Source organism: Argiope bruennichi, chromosome 7, assembly GCF_947563725.1.
Source record: "Argiope bruennichi chromosome 7, qqArgBrue1.1, whole genome shotgun sequence".
NCBI lineage: Eukaryota > Metazoa > Arthropoda > Arachnida > Araneae > Araneidae > Argiope > Argiope bruennichi.
Window position 1 is genome coordinate 48,587,868 of NC_079157.1, and position 19,933 is coordinate 48,607,800.

At 30.9% G+C, this 19,933-nt stretch overlaps 1 protein-coding gene across 2 annotated transcripts in view; it reads left to right on the forward strand.

The window, feature by feature from the left end:
- The window catches only part of LOC129975267 (epidermal growth factor receptor kinase substrate 8-like protein 2), a 156,529-nt gene that overhangs the window by 37,008 nt on the left and 99,588 nt on the right, over positions 1-19,933 (forward strand). The window contains exon 2 of one of the 2 annotated variants that reach the window (XM_056088320.1): positions 9,114-9,161. The exons of the other annotated variant lie outside the window; for it this stretch is intronic. The gene's annotated coding sequence lies outside the window, so the exon portion shown is untranslated. The remainder of the gene's footprint in view (positions 1-9,113; positions 9,162-19,933) is intronic. 2 annotated transcript variants of the gene reach the window in all.

Consider the following 19,933-nt stretch of genomic DNA (forward strand, 5'->3'; position numbering starts at 1 on the left):
GTGCAATTTATTTAGGAGAAAAAATAATTGGCTTTTATCAGAATAGTTGCGCGTGGAATCCAATAATAAAATTCATGGAATCAGCTATAATACTTTAAAATCGTTTGCTTTCTTGCTAACCGTTAAAAATCTTTGTTTATATTTTATTCTTTGTGAAGTATTACTACAAATCCACATTTTCTGTTAGTAAATAAATATGCATAGTTTCTTTTTAAATCTTTTCTCTTCTTTTTCCAATTTTGTCTGTTTAAGTCATTGAGCTTCATGAACAATTTTTACAAAACAGGGTTTTTTTAAAAAAAAAAGAAAATTGCGACTGTGTCAGCATAAGAATTTGATTTGAATATCCGAATTAAAATCAAGGTATTTTGTTAAGTACATTGTTAATCGGATTTCAGATGATCCGATTTGTTTTTGTCTGGTGTAATTACTTGGCTGCATTTTTTTAAGAAAGGCTTTTTTATTTTATTTCCTGACCTGCTAAGGAGTTTAGAATTTTTTTTTAAAATTATTATTATTTCAGTTGAACTTCTGACTTCTATGCTCTTTAATGCCTTATGAATCGGATTTTTTTCATAAAAATGAAATAATACCTCGTCACTCAAACTTTCTCGGATATTCTCTAATAAATATTAGCCCCTCCCCCTCAGCATAAATTTATGGACTTTGGAAAAACTTCGAATGTTCAGATTTTTGGTTTTCAGAGCACCACACATAATAGTTGTGTGCTTTGTAATATAAAAAAAACCGGTATTTGTGTATCAATTTCCCCACCTTAAGGGGCGTGCGGTTTATACAAGAATACGAGAAAATCGACTATGTATTTTGGATACTTTTTATCGATCAATTTTAAAAACAATTTGACATGACTATAAATGTGAGCACAAGATCACACACTAAATTTCATTTATTGAAGTCAATGCGTTGAGTTGTTGTGCTAGCATGGATTCGATCATACGAATCAAGAGAAAATAAAGCCCTTCTCTTAAATGATTCAAAATTTCATAAATATCTACATTTTAGATATTAGACCTGTGCATGAAATTTTATCTATCCAGATCATTGTGTTTTATAATTATTATATTTACTCTTACTTGGACTGCCAGACTTCCTTTAAATGGATTTCGTCCAAATGTCGATAGAAATCTACAAATTTAGTTTAAAAACCATGTACCAAATTTCATTCGTCACGTTCAAAGTATTTTTAGGTTATCGAGTTTCACAAAACAGTACCAGAAAAGCGTAATTCAAAATGTGTTTTTCGAATTCATAGAGATTTGAAATGTGATGATTCATCAAAATCTTGTCTTCGAATTCTTTGACGATTAAATATATTTCCTTTGAATAATTCTTATACGAGAAAGTGAAAATTGTGCACTTTACAACCATTAAATAGAGACTGTCAAAGAATTAGCTGTTTCCATTATTGTATTATAACGAATGAATGTTATAGAATTTCATTTATTATTGAATTCTTCTTTAGGTATTTACTTTTTTACTTTATAATTTTTATTATGAAAAGAAAAAAAAATGTGAAAATTAGTGTGGCTTTATGGACTTTGCTCTGGATCATTGGAATTCGAATTGTAATTTATAATTCTTTTATCATTTAAAAAACAAATACAAAAAGCAAATTTTTAAAATATGTGTATAGAAAATTCGACAAGAATTTCTGTTTGCATATTTCGTATAAAAGGAAGCGAAATAAAGAGAGAAATAGCAATAAGGAAAAATTAAAGGAAATTTTAATTTTGTTTAAAACACAGTTTTAAACAAAAAAAAATTTCTAAAGAAAAGTAATATATATTTTTATATAAATTTTAGTTATGTTTTAAACTTTTTGCTGTTACATTCTTTTTGGGTATAAACAAATTAATGACGTCTTTTAAAGATTGCTGGTGAAATATTGTTATTTCATATGACTCATGAAATATTTTTAAAGACTCTGTGTCTCACTTTCCTAAACGCATATTCTAAAGCAACAGAAAAAAGAGCGCTATAAGAACAGTTTTCAAAAACCTCTATTTTACCTTACTTGTTATTTTTCAGCAAAACAGTTCTGCTGCATTGTTTTAAAAAGAGTTTGAGAATTACTTTTGTTCTAACGATGCAAATCTGCAACAATTTAAGTTTTCAGGCACAAAGCAACAATTTAAAATATTTTAAAACTGAATTCCAAATTGCGAGAGTTGAAATGTACCTTAAATCTTCAGGCTAAATGTTTTCAAAATCATTCGCCTGTGCTGGAACGTGACCCGCTTTGAGATTGGTTAAATGTTTGCTTCAAATTTTCGCTGTTTAGACAAATAACATTAAAATGTTTAAAATATACCATTTCTGAAGTGGCTTGTTTGTGATTATGATCTTAATACCAGTCTTATATTGTATTTGTTTTCTCTTCGCGTGCACTTGCAATTTAAACGAGATTGGAACTTGGAATTTTTGCTATTCACCAAACCCTATGATTTAACATTTAAGATATTTAAATTTAATGTTATAAACTCGATTAATTTTACTCTAGAGGATAATTACCTGATAACGTCATTTAGAAAGCTTATTATGCCATTTTTGCATGCAATTAATTAATAAGTAAATATCATTTATTCAATGATAAAGCCTAAAAAATAAAAGCATTAAAATTTGTTTGGGAATGCAGATAAAAGATTATCTTTGTACGTTTATTGGGTTGACGAATTTGATGAGCTGAATTAATGTAAGAGCATTTAAATGTAAACCATTTGGATAAAAATTTATCGATAAGTTGGCATTACTTTCTTGAACTGAGTACGAAGGTATTTCAAAAAGGGAAAGTTAATGATTGACCTTAGACCAGGAGAGTCTCAGCATTAGGGGATTTCCGATTTGGCAGACTAGGCAACTGTCCTAGGATTATTTGGTTCATTAGGATTTGCAATTAACTCGATTTTTTAAAAGTGTCATTCGTTTAATCACAAATAATTTCTTAAAGAATATATATTCTATTAATTATGTAACATATAAAAGCAGATTAGTACTTTATCAAGTATAATTGGTTCATGCTCTTATTTGTTTCATTACAATCACTTCCTTATTTTAATATCCATAAACACCGAGCATCTAGTTAAATAATATTAGGTATAAACATGGATGTCGAGCAGACATGAGTCATAATAAGATAAAAAAAATAAGTATAAGCAATGCCGGCATCTTGACCTAGGGGTAGCGCGTCTTCCCCTTGACGAGGGCGTCCCGGGTTCGGGCATGTTGTTCCTTACCCTGTGTTCTGTCTGTGAGGTGTGTGAAAGAGCCCCCCCCCCTGTAAAAAGGAGTTGTGCAAGCGAGTGTGTATCATGTTCATGAGTTCAAGTCAGATTTCTGCCCTCGAGTACTGAGGGATCTTTACCCTCAGAAGCTACTATACCCCTCTTTCCCCGATCTCTTGGACTTGGTTTGAATTGGAGTTCAATCCAATCCAATGGGATAAGCAACGACAGCATACAAAATCACTGAAATAAAAACATTAATTTAAAATAAATAATGAGAACATTGAATAAGTTAAAAATGTATAGAAATATGAAACTACATATATATAATATAAAAATAATACAGTAATGCTAAGAGCAAAAATAGTAAAATGCGCATTTGTTTATTCGCGACTTTAAAATGAATGATGTAAACTACTTGCGATAACAGAAAAGATTATTTTTGGAACAATAAACTCTATCCGATGGCGTAGTCATTAATGCAGATCGAAAATAGAAGTATCTGCTGGTAACTGTTTCATTTTTTATGCTTTTCTGGAAATCGTGATCAAGTGGATGTGCGTTTTGTATGTTTTGATCTTAGCATTACTGAGCTCAATGTATTCTTTTATATAGAATCGAAGAAATTGATTTGACCAATTACTTTGCCTGAAATACTAGCCGTGCTTGATTTCGATTAAATTTCTAAATGAAATTAGATACAACTTGTGAAAACGGACATTAAAACCGTGAGATTTTGATAGTTTTGTACCAAATCTGTTTATTCTCGCACTTTTTAATGTCCTGATTACCATGATATTGCCATTAATATTGCCGATTACCATGATTATCTATTTGTACGTTGACTTTTGCTGTACTTTTATTTCACTTTCTGATTTCTCATGTAAACTGAACAACTAATTAAATTTGTCTGTATTCCTTAGTTTTTAAAAATGAATGAAAATCAAGTAATTAAATATTTGGTTAAACGATGGAAACAACTGGAATTTCATTTCAGCAATGAAATGAATTCTTAAAAATCGCCCAAAAAAGATACTTTAAAAAGCTGTTGAAATTTAAAATTTTTATCATTAACTAAATTGATATTAGCAAAAAGATATTTTTTAAATTTTAAATTAAGGTAAAAATTAGTTTTGAGCAATAGTATTTTTAAAAATTATCGCGGAAAAATGTCAAGGGGTAGCGCGTCTTCCCCGTGATCTGCGCGTCCCAGGTTCGAGTCCTGGTTCGGGCATGATTCTTCTTCTCTCTGCCTTCTATCTGTGAGATGTGTGAAAGAGCGCCCCCTTTCCCCGTAAAAAGGGATTGTGCAAGCGATTGTGTTGGTGTCTTGTTCATCTGAGCTAGAAGTCAAAGACTGTCCTTCAGGTGCTCAGGTGTTTTTACCCTCAGAAGCTACTGCACCCTTCTTTCCGTTATAACGCGGACACATCATCATTGAAATGTTAATTATTTTTTTTTAAATCAGTTTGATGCGTATATTATTTCTGCTCTCCAAAGTAAATCTACTAAATGTGATAGCGCTTGGTCAAAAGACTGTCTTCTAGAGCTGCCAAAAATGCGAGCATTCTATTTTATTAGTTATAGAGATTATGCGTTACTATTTTTCTTTGTTAATTTGAATTTCTTTACATCGAAAATCGAAACTATGCAGTTCTGCAGAAAAAAGAATTTTCTGGAAAATTATTTCATTGGAAAATAAAATTAAATTCCTGTGCCGAAAATCAAATAACAAAAATTTTAATCTTGAAAGGAAGGAATCATGTTGAAGCAAAACATGCTTTAAAAGCTATTTTGTTTTTGGAAATATTATAATGGTGTCAAGTGGAACCGTTGTGTGAATGGCATTGAATAAAATTTTTTCCCATGAGAAAAAAAAAAAATTCAATTTTGAATCCGTTTCATCCAGTAAAACTGGTTAACGTTTCACTACTGTGATCATGGTAATCTGAAATGATGTTGAAATTTTCTATTCTTCTTGTATTTTTATTTGAAATGTTCAATACAAATATCTTTTCAAGAAAGTTTTTTTCTAATGAAATTCCGTTATATCCCGTTCTTTCATTTTCTACTGTATTTTTTAAAAGTAAATATATTCAGAAACTATGTACATGTTCTAATATTCCATAATCAAAAACCTTCAAAATATTTTTTTTTGTTCTAAAAATTTCTACAATCACCAGAAATATAAATGATTATCTATGTTTGTATTGGATTTGGCACTTTACTGGCAGATTATTTGACGCAGGGCTACCAAATTTGGTATATGTACTTTAGAATTTGGAAATATCCATCTTGGAGTGCATTTTCTTTTTCTAGATCTTTCTTAGTCATTTAATTAAAAAAATGTAGGCACTTTTTGATGATAACTTTCGAAAATATAACATAACAAGATTGATTTTTACATCATCTTAAAATTCAAAAATTCATTCAAATGACGCCGATTTATTGCCTAATTGTTTTTTCTAACTTTAATTAAAAATATTTTTAGCATATTTTGCAACAGTATATCTCATACTTGAAATGAAATCCAAATCATTTTCATTGTTGCTACGCCTCCATCCCCCCACCCCTTTTTTTTTTCATCGTTGATGATGAAGAAATGAAGATTCGATTTATTTTTCCTTGTTGAGTAGGTCTCAATATAAGGCATGCTTTTAGTAAGATTTTTGAACTTTTTTTTTCCTTACAATTAAGGTTTAGCTTCGGACTCAAATAATGGCGAAAAAATTTTCAGCTATATAATTCGATGCTGGTATGATTATAATTGATTGTAAAAAGATATAGACAGAAAATTAGGGACATGGCACATTGAGCAAAACGGTGTATTACTTTTAAAATGGTATGAATTGCATGACTATCTGAATTTGATATTTATAAACATTTTTCTGAGGAAGCCATTATGATTATGTTATATAAAAATATTTAAAAATATTAGCATCCATTATTTTTGATCGTTAAAAGAATATAGTTATTCCTATGACTATAATTATTCCAAAGAACTAAGAGTTATTCATAGTATATAATTAAAAAATATTAAATACAAATCTTTAATTCTTTTTTTAATACAACTTTTTTATAAACGCAATGATGAATAGGTTCTTGTCTTTTTAATTTGTTATTCCTAAGATGAATTCTTCAATTTTGTAATCTATAATTTGTTTAAAGAATTGTTAGTTTTTAAGAGAACACTTTTTCTCAATGCTATAATTGGTTCAAATCTTAGCACTACAATAATTTCAATCGGAAATAGTCGCATTGTTCTTGCTTCAATTTAAACAGTAAGTTGCATCTTGTGTCAGTTTCACTGTATTTGAGACCTGTTTCCTTTGTAATTAAATTGATGTTTTTAGACATAAAATTTTTTTTGATGTAATAACATGCCACATTTCAAGAATCTGCTTCGATGTGTTTGAGCCATCTTGTTCACAGTGACTTTCCATTGATGGATTTCGCCCAAAATTTTATACAAATTATCTAAAATTTGGATGTAAAAACCCCAATCCAAAATTCATTCATTTGATTCACTCCACTTTTGAGCCATCGTGTTCAAATAGGCAATCACTAAAATGGGTTTATAAGGCCAAGAAATCTCTAATGTAGGAAGATTCATCAAGATTTCAAGTTCAAGATTTTTCGGTGATTACAATATTTTTTTATCTCCATTTGATATACAAGAAAATAAATTTATATCACACATCGCTACATTCCTTTAAAATTGTTCCCTTAAAAATTTCTATTGTAATAGAATGCTTTGTTGATAGTTCTTATTTCGATATGATTTTGTTGAGAAAATATTATGTTTATTCTATTACAAATATGTGTGCGCAATGTTTTAGATAGATTAATTTAACTCTAGAAATACCGATAAATTGACGGATTTTTAATGTAACTTTTGGCTTAGTTTATGTAAGTAAAAAATATATAATTCAGCGAAAACATTTAATATAATAATTCATTAATTATTAATAAAAAAATCCCAAGAAAAACAGTTTGTATTTGCATTTATAGGATATCCAGTTAGAGCTTTTAGTTCTAAACTGAATCATAATAGGAATGCAATCTATCCTATTATAACGGCTACCGAACACTTTAATCAATCTGTATAATTAATTTCATATGAAAAATGTAATTCAAATTTTTCCAAGGGAATTATTGAAAGTAATGTATAAATGAATGTAAATACGTAGATGATCCATAAAATATTATAAAATTTGAAATTGCTAAAGCAGTCATTTGGATGGTTTTGGTATAAATAAGTATAGGCTTATTGGTTATGGAAGTTAAAATGGCTAAGTGGAAAATGAATTGGAATATGTCATTGTTTGTATATTTCATTAAGAGTCGTCACAAAGTTCTAGAACAATACATAAATTATATCGACTTTTAAGCATGAAATTTGAAAACTGTCAAAGTGATGAGTGTTAAAAAAATCATTTCTTTAAATAATCCTTCAAATATTTAACAAATACATTTAGGTTCTTACTAAAAGTAATCTTCATATTTATTTAAAATAAAATAAATGCCTATTTCTCATATAATCGTTTTTAATATTTCAAGTGCATCGCCACTATGATATCACATCCGAAGCGATTAAAGTTAAATCTGGCATATAGCTTACCATTTGCAACCATTTAGTCTGTAGAAGAAAAACACATTACCTGCTAAATGAGGAGTTGGCATATTGCAAATCCCCTCCTCTCCCCCCCCCCATATGAAAGAAGACATCGGAAGTGGAACAGCAGAACGATTGCGGTCGTAGAATTGCCGCCCTTTTGGATCAAGGAGGAATTATGTATTATTATAAGTGCATTTTGTTCTTAGTCGGGTAGCATTGAAGAGTAACTCAACCACATATTAGTCTAAACAGGATTACTGTGTTTTTCTTGCAGTGGAATTTTTTTTCCAATTTCAAGAAGAATATTTTCCGGCATCATTAACAAAGATCAAAATGATGGGAGTAACACTTACAGTGCGGAAGTATTGCTTTCGATCTCCTTTAAAAGTATTACTTTGAAACAGAGTTGAAAAAGACATCTTTAAAATCATATTTTATTTAACATTAAAAGTGAGGCATTAAAATGAATTATTTAACATTAAAACAAAACCTATACGATCAAACTTCCAATTCAGAATCATTATTTCGAAAAATTAAAGTTACTAGATTTTCTGAATTTCAGTTCTAGATACTCTGGAACGAGATTCTTAAATATTTTAAATTTTGCTTCATGAAAATAAGATTTAAAAAAAAAACCCTGCTGGTGTAGTCTTCACAAAACTTTCTTGCATATTTTCTTATAAATTTGTCATGTCAGATAACACCTTACATGACACTGTTATGAAGATTCCAGAGAATCTAGTAATTTTAACTGTAATGCAAAAATTGAGAATTTCCAATTAACTTGTTTATCTTCCATATTAAAAATAATTTAACTTTTTTCTCTGTAATATTAGTATTCTCTATAATATATTCCTAACAATAAAAAATTTGCGACAAATAGTAAAAATTCGAAATTGTTCTAATCTGAGCATCTAGTTTACTTAAGGAAACCTATCAGAGCTACAGTCGTTATCCAGTTTGTTTTTAACTGATATGTCATTCTATAAATATTATTTATTTTCAAATCTTATTTGGAAAAAAAATGGGTTACAAAAATTACCTTTGTGTAGAGGTCATTAAATATAATGACGGTGAATATGTAAGACATAAAAAAAGTTATTCTGCATGACTATTTGCATAAACTTTACACAATGATATAGCATCTATAAATACCATCTATTTTAAAACATATTGTAAAACTAAAGCATATTTCAATTTATGATTGTTTTTAACACGAACTATATTCTGAAGTATAATTTTCTTTTTTTCAGGTGAGTACTTATTTTATTCGGAGAACCATTTGTTTTGAGTCGTAGTAGGTAAGCCTTGGAAATGATCTTTTACTCTCAATTAAAAATATCTTGTTATTCCTTAATTCATGTACATATAAATTTGTATATTACTAGATCTACAAACTTTTGTAAAAAATAAAATTTAATGTGCAGAAAATACATACATAAAAATATCCAGTATAAACTTGATTAAGATAAAAATAACTCTCAATTCGGTTAACAGAAACGTTTTTAAAATATTAATAGGTAGTTTTCCCCTTGATGGAATTATTTCATCTCTTCTGCCAATCTTTAATTTATCTTTATTATTATCAGTCTTCAATTATTAGTTTTTTTAGTCTCATTTCTAAGTTGGATTTTGGAATCATGGAAAGATATTTCTTGAGTTTCTAAATTTAAAGCTCTCTTGGCCAGTGTATCTGCTTTTTCGTTTCCAATATATCCCTAATGCGCTCTGATCCAGATCATTTCAACATCAAGCTCAGCAGCTTTTTCTTTTATATCCAATGTTATTTTTTTTTATTTCATCAACGGAATCGAGGGCCATTAAAGCAGATCTTGAATCAGAAATTATCTTTGCCAATTTTATAATGCGTTGAGCAACAAACTCCAGAGCATTTCTGATTGCCACCACTTCTGTCATAAAGACATTGTCTTCTGTCATTCTGTCAAAAAACATAACATTGCATTGTCATTCAATCTTATGGCACCAAAGATGTCTCTATAAATCACGTAATCAAAGCCTGTGCACTATGGCGAGAACACAGGTTCAAATGGCCAAGAAATTAATGTCTCCTGCGTTGAAGAACTATTAAAAATTCCAGTCATTAAATCTTCTATAAAGGGCATTTTGTCAAAACTCTTGTCTTTAGTTCTCTCCTAAAGTAAAAAGATAACGTACATTTAATTATATAATGCATTCTTACTGCTGCACAATTTAATATGTAATGTAAAAATGTTTTTTCTGGAAAATGTGCGTTTTCTCTAGAGGGCGTTTTGTTGTTTGCAAGTGTCCAATATCATCAAGTGCCGTTTATTCCTTCGTACTAGATGGGGTTGCTCTTCGGCGACCCCATCAAGCTTCCTCCATGGCCTCTGGCTAGGTCGGGGTATTGCCTGCATATATACACAATTACTAGATTTACGACGAAAAAAATATGCATTTTATATAATTATAGTAAGGACAATTCTTATAAGTTTCCATAGATAAAATAAGCATATTATATTACTTTTAAGATTGTATAAATTTGTAAATCAGTTATTTTATCGACAAAAGAAACAATGTTTTTTGCCGTTTGAATGTTAATAATGGATGCCACACAATGAACGTTGCAGGCTAACTTCCGAAAACCAGCCACTTTCCTTTGAATTCAAGGATTTTTTGATAAAACAAATGCCTTCATCGAATAAAAAAGATCATAAATAAAAGATACCCAGTTGCCCTTGAATATATCATTAGAATTAAGTGTGTTTGGTATTTCATAATGAATCCTTTTTTTTTTTTACCTTTGAGGTATAATTAAATACGTAACCTTCGGAACATATAGTTAATGAAGACTGATTCTTAAATATTTGGCTGGAATTAGCTGCATCTACATTGGAATTCTACAGTTGGCATTCTTGCATATTTATTGATTTTCTTTTTTAGGGTTAAGTTTTTCCTGTGTTTCGCTTTTGCTTTTATAAACAACTGACATACGAAAGTTTTTAAACAGCATCATTTGTTTGTTTGAACTGTTAAATTTATTCAGTTTTTTGGATATATTAATTTTAAGAAAGTAGTGTGAAAATTCTGAGACAGAAACCCCGAGATTTTGCACATGCGTATTACACACACACAAAAAAAATGTTACTATCCGAAAATGTTACATTTGCTATCATCAACCAAAATTACATTTTCCCAAAATTCTTTTGGCTTCTTTACAAACATTTTAGCAGATGTCAGTCTAGCTTGTCGATTTGCTTTGCTTATGTAGGGCTTTCTTTGAGGTACTCTGAAGTGATATTTGTTTTCTTAAAATACTTCTGACATTTTCTGGAATTACAGATTTTCCAAACTTACTTTTACACTGCAGAGTCAATGTTAATGCTGTAGTTTTTAGATCAAAGTGAATTTATTTCACAGTCCACCTCTTTTCACGTTCATTAAATGACCTTGGACGCCCTGATCTTTGCTTGTTTTCAACATTATTTGTTTTCTTGAATCTATGAATAATGTTAGAAACGGTAGACTTACACAATTTCAAGATATGTGCTATACAGCGAACTGATTTTCCATTCTTTTTTTTTTCCAATGACTTATTACAAGATTTCGCACATCAACCGATATATCTTTGTTACTCGACATTTTTTTCCATAACTAATCTCTCCTGAAAATTTTGTTTAAAATTATAGTCTGAAAATGTGGTAGTAAATTCAATTCTATTGATGTGCTATATGTTTGTTGAATTTATTTCAAAAGTGTCCAAATACTTTTCTTTACTCATATTTGCCTTTGAATTATATTTGAAAAGCTAGATCAAATTTTAATTCTGAAATACCAATAAAATTTTTCTTACAAACTGTACACCAAATGTTAAAATATTTCTTGATTCATTTTGTTTTTATTTTAATGTGATAAATAGTTTTATAAATAGCTTTGTAGTTATTCAAGCCAAGTGTCCCAATACTTTTTGAGTGACTGTAGATATATCTATAGAACTATAGATATCTAATTAACTGTCTTCTGATTGAAAAAAATTAAATCGCTTTCATTTTTTTTTCTTCTAAAAGACCCAAATTAAAACTAAGCCAAACAAAACTCCTTTTACAAGATAAACTACTAAATCAAATGCTGTGTAAACAATAGATTTGAGAGCTGGACTCATGAATTGACGAAAATAAATGGAAAACGCCCATTAATTCATTAAGAAATAATGGCCGATTTATCAAAAAATGTTTTTTATCGTCTTTGATGAAATATGCTAGTATTTTTAGGATATGCCATAGTTTTTGTCTACTATCGCGGCGACCTATTGATACAATCTTAACTTCGGAACAGAAGAGGCGCGCATTCGAGACCTGATTACATTTAAATCCTGCTATGTAAGTAGAACTAGTACATGCTAAATTGATTAGGAATAAATAATGATTCTCACATCATCTGATTAATTCCAAAAATTATATGTTTTATCACAAGATGTCACTTATTAAAGCTAAAAAAAAAGGTGGTTTACTTAAATATAATCATATTTCTTTTATTAAAAGCTATTTGTAGAATTAGTACATTTATGTATAATGCCAATAAAAATCCTATTGTGTAAACATTATTTCTAAGTGTATCAGGCCCCATTTGGTTTGGTATAGATTAGAAAATGTGATGCCATTTAGCATTTCTGTATTCAGTACTATAAGATTTTGAAGTAACGTTGAATTCATTGCCATGATTGGAATATCGAGAATTTTAATTTTAATTCCATCGAACATTCTATTTTGGAATGAATTCTGTCATTTTGAATTGTGTCAACACCATGGACAACATCTAAATTGCTACACTTCTTTCTAAATTTGTACGCCATATGAACATCGTGGCATTTGATCCACGATAACAAATTTAATGTGCTTCAAAACCAATCCCAACATATATGGCAATCTTCGGTGGAATCGAGTTTCGAATATGCCGTTCTTTGATCTTGAAGCCAAAACCACCAGACCACCGCGGTTCCCATGGAAGTTTATGATTTATCTAGAGGAACGTCTCTTAGCGCTTTTGTGGGCTGGGATTCGACTGTAAATCCGGAAGGTGCTAGAGTTTGAAACATTGGTTCCACCACCATAGATATGGACCTATGCCGGTAAAATATCGATTTGCTGTTGTGGAAATTTGGAGTGAAAAGAAAGGTAGTCTCAGATTTTGCCCTGGTCTCTGATTACGGTACAGAATTACGAGTTCCATCACATTTAAACCCTCGTCTTGCTTCAAAGTGGACTTTTGATGTGATTCGATAAAAATGAAAATGCCCTAGATTTTCAAGCCACATAAACTTTAAAACAGTTTGTCCTACGATGAACTATGTTATATGGGCCTGGTCCAAATGCACAGCGATCTTGGATGGAATACAATCTAAATGATATCTGCGTTTCTTTGCTGTTGAAGCTAAAACTTCACCACCTTTTACTCCCCTGAAGATTCGGAGAGAAAACTTATGGTGTAGCGATTACATAACTCTACTACCTTCTTCACTTTTGGTACAACAGATTTCGTTACCTTATTAGCATCATGATTCTTTTTTTTTTGGGGGGGGGGGTCATTATTAGATGGTATTCGAAGTGATTATCGCGTATTTTCGTATTCGTGTTGTCTTGTGAAATGTGGAATTTAGAAAATACTTAAATAACTGTTCCCGAAACTGGTCTAATATTTTCATCTCTCTCATAATGAAGTTATAAAGAGTTTCGACCTTCTACAACGGTATTTTCTAATTTTTGTCATCTTCATCTTTTGATCGCGGCTCATGTCCCTTCCTTACAGCCCTTCCGCTGCAAAATGGAACGATAACCAATTAAATCAAATGAAATAGAAACCAACGCCCATTAATGTTTTAGATCTCTTGGAAGATCTTGAAAGATAACTCGTTTCCTTCCTCCGGAAGCCTTACAGAAAATAAAATTCAGTTCAGCTTTACAATGATTTGCAATTCGTGTATTGTTCATTTGCAACCTTATCAATCTCCGCATCCGTTTTCTTTAGTTTCTTCGTTTTCCACTGCGGCTGCACAAGTAAGTAAATAGTGCGTGCAGGCGGTGGATGAAGAAGCCCTAACAAAATTGGCTACCGCTGGTCAGTTGAGAGGTTTCTCCCGGTCTGCGGAGAAAAAGAGACAGACGATTTGGTGTTGTTTCCTCCCTTCTGTGTCACTCGGAAAAGGGTGAGACAATGGCGTAGGGACTGCTGATCGTCTGCGAGCGGTAATGAAAGTTCGGGTTTCTTCTGTTTCGCTGGAATGGCTTTTCAGGAAGTCGAGCGATGTTTCGTGAACTGAAACGCCGACGACTCTTCTTCCGCATTTGCCCTGAGACAATGCGAGGGAAAAGTTTGTTCAAAAGTTGGCTGTTTCTCTTTCAGATGGGGTATGTGTCACAGATGGATTAATTTAGTGCTCCTAAACTCCCTCCCCCCGCCCCCACTCGCCACGTGCAAGATCCATTCCTGAATTGATTGACGGATAACAAGTGCTTAACCCTTTATTTACCTCATTATTTTGCCATCAATTTTTCAAATTTATTTTCGAACCATTAGTTAGGTTTTGGTACAGAAAAACACAGGAAGAAGAAAAAACTTCAATTAAAATAATTAATTAAATTAATAATAACAAATTTTAATTGATATCTATTGCTTTCTGTTGAAAATATGGTTCTTCGTGTTCTTTCAGACACTGTTGAAAATATAGTCATATTGTGAAAATATCAACCAATTTAAACAGTACTTTAAAGAACTAAAGTAAAGTACTTAAGTAAGTAAAGTACTTAAAGTAAATAAAGGATTAAAAAGGAATCACAATCCTCATCTTTAATTTAATCTTTTTAGCAATTCCTATTTGGATCACTAAAATTCGGCTTTTCTTCAATTAATTTTGATTAATAATTATAATCGTTTGTTAATTTAGCATGTGTTTAGACGAAGAAAATTTTTCAATTAAATCATTCGATAAACGAATAAAAGTCTTGAATTAATAAATTTTAATTAAGAAAGAAATCCCGAATTTAAATTTTTTTCGCTTTTATGCATTTATTTTTATACAGTTACAAAATCTGTTGAAAATATCGTGCTTTTTAAGGTTAATTTTATTAAGAAACGGGTTCTTTTGAGCAATTTTCAATTCATCAGTCAGCTTATTAATTATTAATCCAATTACGAAATTATTAATTAATCATTTTTTTAATTATTCCTTAGTCGGGAAGAGATACATTCATCAATTCGGTATTCCAGAAAAACTAGTTTGAACCTTTAAAAAAACAACATCAAGAATTTTTTTATACGCATTCAGCTATTTCGATTACTCTTATCATTAAAAAGAAAACTACATTTCCATATCAAGGTGACATATTTTGTGTATAATTAAAATTGGAAAGCAGAAATTGGAGGAGCACTCTAACAAAGATTTTAGAGCAATATCTTGTGATTGGGAACAACGGTTTAATTTTTCGCTTTTATCTTTCTTATGAGAGGAAATTATAAAATCCGTAGCCACGTCATTCATAATCTTATTTTAGAATTTCATCACAGCTATTCATCAGGTTAACACGTAACTGCGGCTTCTGTCGGTGAAGCGATAGAACAGCATCTTAAAACAAAAGGTCAAGGCAAACTGCGCCTTCTAAAGAGTGACCCTTTGAGCAGAAAGATACAATTAATGTGAAAATGAAAAAGAATGTGACCGGTTCAACATCTTGTCTGAAAGCGGTTCTGTGGAAATTTCCCACTTTTATGTTGAATACTATTTAATACATGAATGGTAAAGAAAATTGTTAGCTGTGCTTTCTGGGATTGCCTGAATTTTCTAATTGTTGCTAGCGTCAATTTTACCACTAAATATGATCCATACATGAGTCGAAATAATTTCACATTGTGCATACTTGTAAAATAATTTTACATATTGACTGTCGCAGTGAATTTCTTACAATGTTATTTATATGAGTCCGCCGTTTATCGGTACCCCCCCCCCTCCCCATGACAATCAAGGTGTTAAAGAATATAAACTAATGTAAATCTGATCGAGTGAATCATTGATCGATGATCACATCGGATCAGTGGGATTGAAATGGGATTTCCAAATTATCCGTTCATTAAATTATATTAAAGAATCGCCTCATGTTCTTATTTTTCTCCATTTTATCATATTTCCGTCTAAAATTTAATTTGCTGAAGCAGGCTGTCCTGCATTCCACAACACACCGAATTAAAGACGCTTGACCATCGACTCCAGATTTAACATGGTGTCGCCATAGAAATCACCAGTAACCGATATCTGGTTATTTCAATATCGCCATGGGGATGAGTCATAATTGACCATCAAAATAGGTTTTTCTTTGAACTATCGTTCAGCACTGCCGATCACCTCACTGTGCATTTCGCTTTATAAAGTCGCTGACGTGGCCTTTCTGCATATTACTGCGATTTGTCTTGATAATATTATTTGAAAGAAACATAATTTATTCTAATTTGTACTAAAAGTATTCCATTTGCACTGGCTCTGGTGATCGCATATAAAAGTGTTAATTTTATCAAAAAAATACATCAAAATAATAAAATGTCAATTATATTTCTATGTCCTTACTGAATAAGTCCGAAAACCAATCTTCATCTTTCAACCAATTTATATAAAATTCTATGCTTATTAATGTGTTATTGTCTCCGAATCTATACATGTTGCTGATCTTTTATAGAATCAGATTTGAATCCTCTATTTTCTTATCCTTAAGTTAAGACAATGCTGATGTTTTACAGAATCGGATTTGAGCCCTCTATTCTCCTATCTTTAAGCTACGGCATTGCTGATCTTGAACAGAATCAGATTTGAGCCCTCTATTATCCTATCCTTAAATTAAAAATTTGCCAGAAAATCCACTACGGTCCTCTTTTTCGTATAAATTGTTGTAATTGGTTGGATGAATAAAATTTAGAACACGGTGATTAAAGGGCTGACAGATTATTTCTGACGGGGGTGGGGGTGAGAACGAACTCTTAATACTGGATTATATCATTTGTACGAGCTATATGCAAAGGGAAAAAAAATATATTATAGTACTGCATCTATCTGTATTAGACTTTCGCAAATAAAAAGATAATGCACGAGTACATCATACGCAATACAATTCAAAAATCAGCTAAATGATGTTAAAAAAATGTCTATAAAAGACTGAGAGGAATTGTTGATGAGGAAGTCACCGAGATGTTACAAAACTGCCAGCCATTCAACTGTGACTTTTGGGTGCTTTTTGGTAATGAGAAAACAAACAAGGCTTGGCGTACAGGTAGGGAGTGGAAATCCTACGACAATACAAGCACCGACTAAATGGTTTCTTTCAGCACTTATTTTTCGGCTCTTCCTCGACTGAAGGTCAAGTTTTGTTATGACAGACATCATCCGCGCTGATTGTTTTGTTTCACGGAAAAACGGGAACTCAGTCGCTAATTGCGACACGCTCAGAGAGAGAGGCACCGTCATGCGAAATAAAATAATGAATAGCTCGGATTCTTCCTGCTGAGTTTTGATATTCAAATTCCTTTTGTTATCTTAATTGTGAGATGCGCTTTTTTCATTTTATTTCGTGAAGGGTTTTCTGATGGTTAAAACTGGTGAGGATAATACAATGGCTATATGCTATATAATTTTTTTCCTTCGTGAAATTTGTTACGCTTTTTAAATGCCTTATTTTTTTGAGACTTGAGGGCAGTTTCGCTTAGCTGGGTATTACTACAATGCAAATAATAGGTACATAAAACTATTAAAAAATGGCGGAGAAACAAACATTTGGTGGTCTTACAATGGCAAGTTGAAATTTTATTGAAGCATAGTTATTTTAAGAAATTTATAATGTACTCGACATTGCTTGAAATTACAAACCGTTCATATCTTGAGGCTGTATACATAAAACGATACCATTGCGGTCACAATGAGAATCGTTTTACACTCAAGTGGTGTTCGTGCATCTCAAGTTGATGCACGTAGGTGGTCTATGTCAAATTAATTTTATTAGATAGTGAACAAGAGATGTCAAAACGCAATTTATTTAATTGGCTTGCCCTTATGCTGTATTATCATATTTTTAAACATTTAAACGATATATAAGTCTTTATAACCATTTATAGTCGGTGCAAAAAGTATGTGGAATCTATAAATATATCACAATTTTTATGAAATCACATGTTTGATCTGTCTTAATTCAAAATTTTAAGCATCATCTATTAGCCAGTAAAGAAAATGAACCAGTGAAGTGGTTAAGATAATGCGCAATTTGACGATGTTTTTAACCTTAATTTGATTATTGTTAATATTTTCAAGTGTCTTTTATTGCACAAGCACACTCTCTTCTTTAGTATTAATGATTATTTAATTAGTTTTTCATTGAAAAGGAAGCTCATTTTCAGACCTAGCTTGCACAATTATTCCACATATTACCAATTAATACAAGAGAAAAACAAGTGGAAACGCCTTCTAATGAAAAACGTTAAGAAATAAGATATATACTTATGCAACATAATGATTAATCGACATCTGGTGATTTGAATGCATCATTCAGTCGTATATAAATTAATGACGGACTTAAACAAATGATGGTTGCCCTATAAACCGAGATTTGAGCTTGAATTTTTGCATGAATTGGGTGGTTTTAATTAAAGTAAGAATATTAGAATTTTTATCCAAAATATTTAGAATTTCACAATGCTGGCTGGGAGGATGGAAGATGGCGGATAAGAAGAAATAAGTGAATAATTGAAATGGAAAGATTGATATTTAAGATTTTTAAAAAGTGAGCTGAAAGTTATAAAAAAACGATACATTATTTTAATACTTTCTATTATTATTTTTCCTTCAAAGCAACTCATCCCCAATGTCTCGGATTAGGTTTACGAAATTATTTTGAGTAAACATTGGAAGACAATTTTTCTGGTAGCTTAAATTTTTAAGAATTTAATCTAGTTGATGTTTTGCTTGACAAAGGCATTAACCTTAAGTAAACCAACAGGGGCAGTCTTCTCTAAATTTCTCGCACACTCTAATAAAAGTGCGTTTCTTTCACTATCCTCGCAACAATATGGACATAAGGTAAGATTATGAACACCATGAATACTCAGATTTTTATTTTCAGAGTCTGGCACATGCTGCATTTGGGCTTCCTAGTATAGAAAAGAAAATCAAGTATGCATTTTGAATGCTTTTTTTTTTCAAACAGAGAAAAATCAAAATTTGATGCAAAATGTCAAATCTTTTTTACAAGAACACATATCAAAATTCATTTATTTTAAATTAATGCACTATTGAGTTCTTTTGAAAATGCAAGCTAATAAAGTTTCAATCTCTAAATAGATTTGATTAAAAATTCGATACAGATCTTTAATACGATGCTAAAACTATGTATCAAATTTTATTGATTTATCTTTTTGCGTTTCGAAGTTATCGTGGTTTCTTGCTCTCAGAGAGACATATAGCCAACTTTCTGTAAATGAAATGCGCTCGATATTTGATATTACACAAAATTTTTGTAAATACCACATACCAAATTTCATCCATCGTCATCATGTCATTTTCATGGATAGACGGGCATAATTCCAAAAATGTTTTTTTTTTTTAAATCGGAGAAGTCTGAAACAGGAAAATTCATCATAACCTCAAATTTAGAATTTTTGCCAGATGTACTATTTTTTCCGTATATACGTCAAGATTGAAAAAACTTAGTAGTAAACTAAAGCCAACTAATAACACTTAAAAAAAAAATAATTTAATTCATTCTGTAAGAATTAAAAGCTTTGACTCTCGATAATTGATGAAATTACGAAATGCCCACAAAAATTCTATTGATTAATAATTAATAAACATGGGTGACAATATTAATATTTGCATTCAGGTCATTACCAAGAAACAGCCATGATATGGTTCCCTTTTTTCTCAGCTATAACTGCAGAGACTCCGACTATCACATTTCTAAAGCCTTTCCATCCTTCCTTTCGGCCCTATGGCTTCTTCATTCCCATGGGAAGAAGGCGAGTGAAGTTTCTGCTCTGATAAGCGGGAATTAGCGCGCATTGAAATGAAGAT